Source organism: Coregonus lavaretus (assembly GCF_964263955.1).
Source record: "Coregonus lavaretus genome assembly, chromosome: 11".
NCBI lineage: Eukaryota > Metazoa > Chordata > Actinopteri > Salmoniformes > Salmonidae > Coregonus > Coregonus lavaretus.
Window position 1 is genome coordinate 38,354,817 of NC_139998.1, and position 9,339 is coordinate 38,364,155.

Consider the following 9,339-nt stretch of genomic DNA (forward strand, 5'->3'; position numbering starts at 1 on the left):
CACACATACAACGCCACTCTCTATGATACTAATTGTGGCCCTGCCTGGTCGGGTATTACGGGGAAAAAGGCTACTGATTGGCTAATAAAATTATGATGCTTGGTGTGACGTCTTGGAAAGGAGATGAGCTGGCCATTTTTACACCAGCAAAGCCACTACACAACACAACACTAAACAATACATTAATTTCACTATAATTGTGACAAACGGTGCCCACAAACTGTTAGGGCCTATATAAAGCTGTCCTAACAGCAGTCCTAACATCTTACCACTGCTACACCTGGCTATCAGCGGAGCCTTGTCTGGCAGCGAAACAGTTCATTCAGCCTCATTTACTTGATTCATGATGATGACTGCTAGCTAAGATTTTGAAAGTATGATGTTGACATGATCAGTCCAATCAAAGCTACTGTAGATATAACGTGCTTTGACGTCATTTCATCTGTGGCCAATGACCTTGTGACTTCTTGGATGGGCACTTCTAACGTAACTCTATGGTAGCACCCAAGGGGCTTGAATTTTCGAGCTCTACCCTTAGACTTGGCGGTGACATACTGTCCCCACGAGTGACAGAACACTGAGCTAATCATGGTGCAACTAGAGAACATTACCAACACCTACGCTCTGTATTTTCCGCTGGCTGCCCCACCACCACAGACAGCACTGAGCTAAGCTGAAACACCTGCATTTTGGACCTGCCTTACTCAAGAAAGCAAAAAAGAGACCATGTTTGTATGTGGCTTTATTAACTCAATTATTATTATTATTTTTATACATTGTTTGCAAACTGATATGTGACACGTATTAATGCCAAAATAACATGCAAAACAGGTAAGCCCCCCAAAAAGCTATGAATGTGGGGCTCAAAACAGGTGGGGCTCTGCCCTGAATGACGGGTCGCCACTGCATGTAGGTAGGGGTAAAGTGACTATGCATTGGTAATAAACAGCGAGTAGCAGCGGGGGGTAGTCTTATGGCTTGGGGGTAGAAGCTGTTAAGAAGCCTTTTGGACCTAGACTTTGCGCTCCGGTACCGCTTGCTGTGCGGTAGCAGAGAGAACAGTCTATGACTAGGGTGGCTGGAGTCTTTGGCAATTTTTAGGGCCTTCCTCTGACACCGCCTGGTATAGAAGTCCTGGATGGCAGGAAGCTTGGCATCAGTGATGTACTGTGCCGTATGCATTACCCTCTGTAGTGCCTTGCGGTCATAGGCTGAGCAGTTGCCATACCAGGCTGTGATGCAACCAGTCAAGATGCTCTCAATGGTGCAGCTGTATAACATTTTGAGGATCTGAGGACCCATGCAAAATCGTTTCAGTCTCCTGAGGGGGAATAGGCTTTGTCGTGCCCTCTTCACGACTTTCTTGGTGTGTTTGGACCATAATAGTTTGTTGGTGATGTGGACACCAAGGAACTTGAAGCTCTCAACCTGCTCCACTACAGGCCCGTCGATGAGAATGGGGGTGTACTCGGTCCTCCTTTTCCTGTTGTCCACAATCATCTCCTTTGTCTTGATCACGTTGAGAGAGAGGTTGTGTCCAGGCACCACACTGCCAGGTCTCTGACCTCCTCCCTATAGGCTGTCTCATCGTTATCAGTGATCAGGCCTACCACCATTGTGTCGTCTGCAAACTTAATGATGGTGTTGGAGTCGTGCTTGGCCACGCAGTCATGGGTGAACAGGGAGTACAGGAGGGGACTAAGCACACATAGAAGTAGCTTATTGTAGACTATACCTATATGGTTTGTTATAACATTTTTATTTGGCCTATGCACATTTTTGGAATGTGACATTGTTTTACGCACATTTGTTTTGGTGATTAACCATAGCAATATTGTAACATATTACACACATTTGGTTTGGTGATTGTAGCCATAGAAATATTGTAACTTTGTTATTACGCACAATTTGCGCAGATCAGCCAGGAGATGCTGTTGAGATTCAGCAATGGCACACACACACACACACACACACACACACACACACACACACACACACACACACACACACACACTATGAGCCTATGACTGATACAATAGTTAGAAATCCACCACTAGAGTTCATTTGCAGATAATATATCAGCTCCAGAATGAGATGGCCAGTGACACTGTCATGTTCTTCACACTGAGACGGTTAGACACACTTACACAATTGAGCACATCTGTATATTCTGTGTGGTTTAGAGATATTTTACAGTCCTTTTTAATCAGGTAAGCATTAAAACAGAGAGCGAGGCCTTGAAACCAACAAATGATTTATCCACATGCATTTTAATGAATTGAAGGCAATAAAACAGAATATAGGCCAATAGCCTGCAATTCAGTAATCAAGCATACTGAAATGTAACATAACCTAGGTCATTCTATGGAACTAATTCTAATTTAATCTAATCATCACTATGCACAAGTAATTCTACACAATTATGTGTTTTACGGATGTGTGTATTGAATAGAATTCAAAAAATAAATATTGACAATCGTTCTCTGTCAAATAGTTATCTGTCATTTGATCACAGGCGTCAAATGGTAAAGAGAAAGGTATACAGGCTGCTCACAGTGTTACAGTTATATAGAGATCATCTAGCTTATCTATATCCCCAGACCCAGGTTGTGTTTTGGCTCAGGACCATGACTGCTGTCTCTGAGGCAGATCACTGGCCATATCCTTGTGAAAGAGAGGTACAAAAGAGGCTCTGAAGGTTACAGGAGTGGTGTCTGCTCCCCAGATTTCTTGCTGTCCAGGAAGCTGATGTAGTCCTTCACCCATCTGTCTGAGGACCTGGCACACACCTGTCGCCCCGCCTGAGTCTTAAACCTGGATATAGAAAAACAGGGTTATTAGCACAGCATAACATCAGCAACACCACATTGGGACAATCACATACAAGATATCCAAGGCTCACTCATGACTTATGACATCCTGTTTTAGATCTATGTTAGATCTATAACCTAGTTTTAGATGATGATGTCAGAGGACTTTTGTTCTCATTTTTAAAGGAAAATGCATGACGACGTGAAATTTAGGTAGTGAAAGTTGATCACAGGAAAGAGGAACACATTCTGGGTTATACAACAGGATGAGATGAAGCTCTCTCTCTCTCTTTGTGGAGTGGTCTCTTACACTGTTTTCTTCAAGGATTTGGACCAATAATACCAATCATTGCCTGTCAGTCCTGTAACTATCCCAGTTACAGCATGATTGAATCAATGGTTCTCTGTCTGTCTGACACCTGTACTTTTACAACATAACACATTTTTTGGACATTTCATGAGTGTCTAGTCTGAACCACAAATACTTTTCTGTGGTACCTTGAGTGTTTGGATCACACTAACTTATAAATACCTCTCAAGCACTCATTGCCACATATCCACTCTCACACAGAAACAGCTAAAGAACAGTAAGGTTACTCACAGAATGGCTGGGTTGGAGCACTGCTGGCTGGTCTTGGCATAACCCACCACTCTACCTCTGGGTATCTGACGATAGCAAAGGTAAAACAACACTTCTTCGGTCCGCTTGCCATACGCAGGCCTAGACAACACACACAACACACACTTATGGGTCAGTTTGGGACACACACACACACACACACACACACACACACACACACACACACACACACACACACACACACACACACACACACACACACACACACACACACACACACACAAACGTTCTAGTTGTCTCTTACCTTCGGTAAATGTGATGGCACTCAGTACCAGAACAAGTGCAGACAGCATAGCAAGACGAGTGGTGAACATGTTGGCTTAGAGTTGGTCCAGGTGGGGTGGAGAGTGAATGACCAGTAAAGTGTTGTGACTTCAGGTCTAAAGCTTTATTCTCTGTGTTGTTGTGTTGTACAGAGGACCAGTCTTTATACTATAGAGGGAGAGTTAGGGGGAGACCCAGACAAGGGTCTCCCCCTAATGATAGTCTTGGTAATCTTTTTCACATCTAATTGTTAAATATTTGGTAGGTGTACACGTGAGTGGGTTTCGTCCCACGCGTAATGTTTTCTCTGCATTATGACGTGGCTGTATTTCACTTCTCTTTTTCAGCATTGGGTTTTACACCAGAAGTATACATATGATTGTGAATTCATAATGAAGAAAAGCCCTTGTGGGACTTTTAGGTTCTATAGCCTGTTAATCTGTTAATCAACAAAAATATTCTTAGAGTAATTGAAACTTAGAGAAGGAGAGTTGGTGTATTCATACTTAGTGACTTGGCACAGAATATGCATTTTTTTGTTTCATCGTTACAGTACATGAGATTGATATACTGGACGTAGTCTATAATATACTACTGTATACATATAGCTGTGTGAGACGTACAGTAGCTCAGTATTTGGATTATTTATTTTATACAGTCATTTTTGCTAATCTTTATCAATGTGTCAATCATTTCGGGCCCAACTGTACATACAGTCCATTCAGAAAGTATTCAGACCACTTGACTTTTTCCACATTATGTTAAGTTACAGCCTTATTCTAAAGTAGATGAAATCGTTTTTTTCCCTCATCAATCTACACACAATATCCCATAATGACAAAGCAAAAACAGGTTTTTAGAAATGTTTGCAAATGTATAAAAAATAAGAAATATTACATTTAATTAAGTATTCAGACCCTTTACTCAGTGAAACTGGTTCTCATGAGGACTGCCACAGGAAAGGAAGACCCAGAGTTACCTCTGCTGCAGAGGTTAAGTTCATTAGAGTTACCAGACTCAGAAATTGCAGCCCAAATAAATGCTTCACAGAGTTCAAGTAACATACACATCTCAACATCAACTGTTCAGAGGAGACCACGTGAATCAGGCCTTCATGGTCTAATTGCTGCAAAGAAACCACTACTAAAGCTCACCAATAAGAAGAAGAGACTTGCTTGGGCCAAGAAACACGAGCAATGGACAGTAGACAGTTGGAAATCTGTCCTTTGGTCTGATGAGTCCAAATTTGAGATTTTTGGTTCCAACCGCCGTGTCTTTGTGAGACGCAGAGTAGGTGAACGGATGATCTCCGCATTTGTGGTTCCCACCATGAAGCATGGAGAAGGAGGTGTGATGGTGTGGGGGTGCTTTGCTGGTGATTTTTTTTTAGAATTCAAGGCACACTTAACCAGCGTGGCTACCACAGTATTCTGCAGCGATACGTCATCCCATCGGGTTTGCGCTTTGTGGGAATATCATTTGTTTTTCAACAGGACAATGACCCAAAACACCTCCAGGCTGTGTAAGGGCTATTTGACCAAGAAGGAGAGTGATGGAGTGCTGCATCAGATGACCTGGCCTCCACAATCACCCGACCTCAACCCAATTGAGATGGTTTGGGATGAGTCGGACCGCAGAGTGAAGGAAAAGCAGCCAACAAGTGCTAAGCATATGTGGGAACTACTTCAAGACTGTTGGAAAAGCATTCCAGGTGAAGCTGGTAGAGAGAATGCTAAGAGTGTGCAAAGCTGTCATCAAGGCAAAGGGTGGCTACTTTGAAGAATCTAAAATATAAAATATATTTGGATTTGTTTAACACTTTTTTGGTTAGTACATGAGTCCATATGTGTTATTTCATAGTTTTGATGTCTTCACTGTTATTCTACAATGTAGAAAATAGTAAAAATAAAGAAAAACCCTGGAATGAGTAGGTGTGTCTAATCTTTTGACTGGTACTGTAGCTCTGTGAGACATACAGTGTATTTTGGTATGTAAAGTTTTACTCAAGCACGTTATTAAAAGTAATCCTATTACTGTTTTTTTTTACTGTGTTTCTAGTCATGCATGTCAACGTCTTTAGTATAGAATGCATCATGGCCGTTAGCATTAATTCACTGTATTTATGATCGAATGTTGCCATTATAAATGAGAGTTGCTATATATTAACAGCAAATAAGTACATGGTTGACTGGACAAGCAATCTGCTGAACTCATCAGCATATCAGGCATATCATCAAGCTCGAATAAACAATCTAGACCTCGAAATTAGATACAAATTACAAGGCATGTGTAATTGACTAGTTTGGAGGAATGTCATTTAGGGATATTGACCCTTGGTTGGCAAAAGATGCCAAAATGAAAAGATGCCAAAATGTTTATCTCACATTTGGTCTTGTGTCTTTATGTTTATATGCTTTGGTTTATGTTTATAGGGAGCCCCCTCGTTGGAGTTTTCAAAAAAGCTCATACAATGGAGTGCTGTACCACTGAAGAGTTATTTGTGGTTCTTCACAAAGTATTCAAGTGTAACATCGAACTCCCCTCTCCCCTGATAATAAAAAGCAGAAGTGTATGTCATACGAGGAAAATACCCACAAGGTTTTATTTCCTTGTCACTTTTCTTTCTTTGGTACAAAAACTGTTTATTTCCTTTCTTAGTCCTATATACTGTGAAACTAATCACAATTACCTTATGTAACGCCAAGCTTTCATAGACAGTGAAGCTAATTAAATATCATCAAATATATACCTGCATATCCCAACTCCCCCTGAGACACCATCGGAGAGTGGGGTCACGGCCAGGGTCAGCCATTATCAACGGTGACCCTGGCGCAATTAGGGTTAACTGCCTCGCTCAAGGGCACATCGACAGATTTTCACCTTGTCAGCTTGGGGATTTGATCTAGCAACCTTTCGGTTACTAACCGCTAGGCTACCTACCGCCCAGGTGAATATCCTGGTACTGGGTAAAGTTCATAATAGTCCTATATAGTCATATACTGTAAAGCTAACCACAATTACCGTATGTAACGTCAAGCTTTCATAGACAGTGAAGCTCATTAAATATAATCAAATAAACACTGAGTGTAAGAAACATTAGGAACATCTTCCTAATATTGAGTTGCACACATTTTTGCCCTCAGAACAGCCTCAATTTGTTGGGGCATGGACTCTACAAGGTGTCAAAAGTGTTCCACAGGGATACTGGCCCATGTTGACTCCAATGCTTCCCACAGTTGTGTCAAGTTGGCTGGATGTCCTTTGGGTGGTGGACCATTCTTGATACACACGGGAAACTGTTGAGTGTGAAAAACCCAGCAGTATTGCAGTTCTCAAACCGGTGCGCCTGGCAGCTACTACCATACCCCATTCAAAGGCACTTAAATATTTAGTCTTTCCCATTCACTCTCTCAATGGCACACATACACAATTCATGTCTCAATTGTCTCAAGGCTTAAAAATCCTTCTTTAACCTGTCTCCTCCCCTTCATCTACACTGATTGAAGTGGATTTCACAAGTGACATCAATAAGGGATCATAGCTTTCACCTGGATTCAGCTGATCAGTCTATGTCATGGAAAGAGCAGGTGGTCCTAATGTTTTGTACACTCAGTGTATACCCACACAGTCATAGAAATGACTTGAATCTGCAGACAGCCATTTTGTTTCCATCTTGGCTCTGAGAGAAAGATTGATTGGTGGAAGTTCCATGTAATGTCTAGGTCGATGTGAGCTGTGGTATGCTGATAGGCATGATTTGAAAACTGGATTACCCAATGTGATACTGCCATGGATTTTCTATAAGAGTGTATTGTTTGTTATTTAGAGATAATTACACAATTTGGGGTAGTGGAAATAAATAAACACACACACACACACACAGTCTTGTACAGCTAACCTTGTGGGGACACACAATTCAGTCCCATTCAAAATCCTATTTTCCCTAACCCCTAACCCTAAACCTAACCCTAACCCGTGCTCTTACCCTTACCCTAACCCTAACCCTAAACCTAAACCTAAACCTAAACCTAACCCTAGCTCCTAACCCTAACCCTAAAACTGAACCTAGCTCCTAACCCTAACCCTTAACGTAATTCTAACCCTAACACTAATTCTAACCTTAACCCTAAACCCCCTAGAAATAGCATTTGACCTCGTGGGGACTAATAAAATGTCCCAAGTTGGTCAAATTTTTGTTAGTTTACTATTCTTGTGGCGACTTCTGGTCACGTCCACACACACACACACACACACACACACACACACTCATCACACACTCATAACACACTCATCACACACTCATCACACAGTCCCTAAGTCCCAGAGGATGCAGAGTGAGACAGACAGTTTCTCTGGTGTTTTCCACTGGAGGCTTGGCAGAGAATGACCGTTGGTGAATGAAACTACTTTAGACATATACTCCACACTCAAATAAACACACAAAGAGCAAGTGATTCAAAGAGGGAAAATTATTTTTTTAAAGCAGAAGAAAATAAGCTGTTTGTCAAAGAAGCTTCAAAAGAGAAAGACAATTCCCTGCCACGTCACTCAGAAAACAAGACTACCCCAAAGCAGAATTCCCAGTAAAATGAAATAAAAACCCATCAGTAACAGTTATTATAGAAAACAAAATCAAAATGATTGTAAGATGATGTATTACCTGTGGAGAGACTAGAAGCCATGAAGCATCATCATTACACACTGCATGCAGCTACAGAAGTTCCCCCTGCCTGCCCTTTGACCCCCCAGTCCCTGACTCACACAGACCCAATCCCAGAGAGGCTGAGGCACTGGAGAGTCAGACCAGCACAACAGGGATTTTATCTCTATGAGTTTGTGCACTAAACCAGGGAACTGCAGCATCCTAAATAAGAAACAAGCAGATCGATGCAAGATGGGCCATGTACTGTATTAAAAAAGCACAAATATAAACCCTACTAATAATAATAATAATAATAATGATAATAATAAAGAGGCTTTAGAGAGTATAAAAGCAACCAGGTGATAGTAGATGAGTGGGCATACATACAGTGCATACATACATAGCTAGTAAAGTACAGAGATATTCTGACTGACCAGGCTTCCTCACTGACCTGAAACGAATAAGCAGGTGTGTAAACATTCACCTCTGCTGTGCCACAACCAGGAATTAGCTCTATAAATACTGCACCATGCTAAAGGGGGACATGGGGTCATCACATATCCCAAAGCCAGCCCTGAAAACATACGCACATCCCTTATCGTCCTGTGATACAGCCAGCAATAGCAACAGAGTCAATACTATACTGCTAGAACAGGTGAGAGAGTAAAAAGGTGTGAACAAAAATGAGGCAGGCAAGAGTGCCAACTGTGTCTGTGTCTGTTGTAATGTGTGTGGAGATGTGTGTATTTGTGAATATTGGCAGGGTGGCATTTCATGCAGAAACAATGCATTGGCAGTATTTGAGGTTGTATGGTCAAGGGAACACACTTATCGTCCTGGAGACCAGGCTTCCAACCCAAACAGTCTCTTATGGAGGGATTGAAGTCTGAAATCCTCATTCCCCTCCCCATGCAGAACCCCCCCCCCCCCCCACTTCCCTACCCAGGCCCTCCTAACTACATTCCTCTTATCTAATCATATCA

At 41.9% G+C, this 9,339-nt stretch overlaps 1 pseudogene across 1 annotated transcript; it reads right to left on the reverse strand.

The window, feature by feature from the left end:
* Nucleotides 1-2,318: 2,318 nt before the first annotated feature.
* Nucleotides 2,319-3,829, reverse strand: LOC311136818 (C-C motif chemokine 4-like; annotated as a pseudogene). Its single transcript, XR_014615457.1, has 3 exons — nt 3,695-3,829; nt 3,412-3,531; nt 2,319-2,814 (listed from the first exon to the last, which is right to left on the reverse strand). The product of XR_014615457.1 is annotated as a C-C motif chemokine 4-like (transcript).
* Between the last annotated feature and the right edge of the window lie 5,510 nt (nt 3,830-9,339).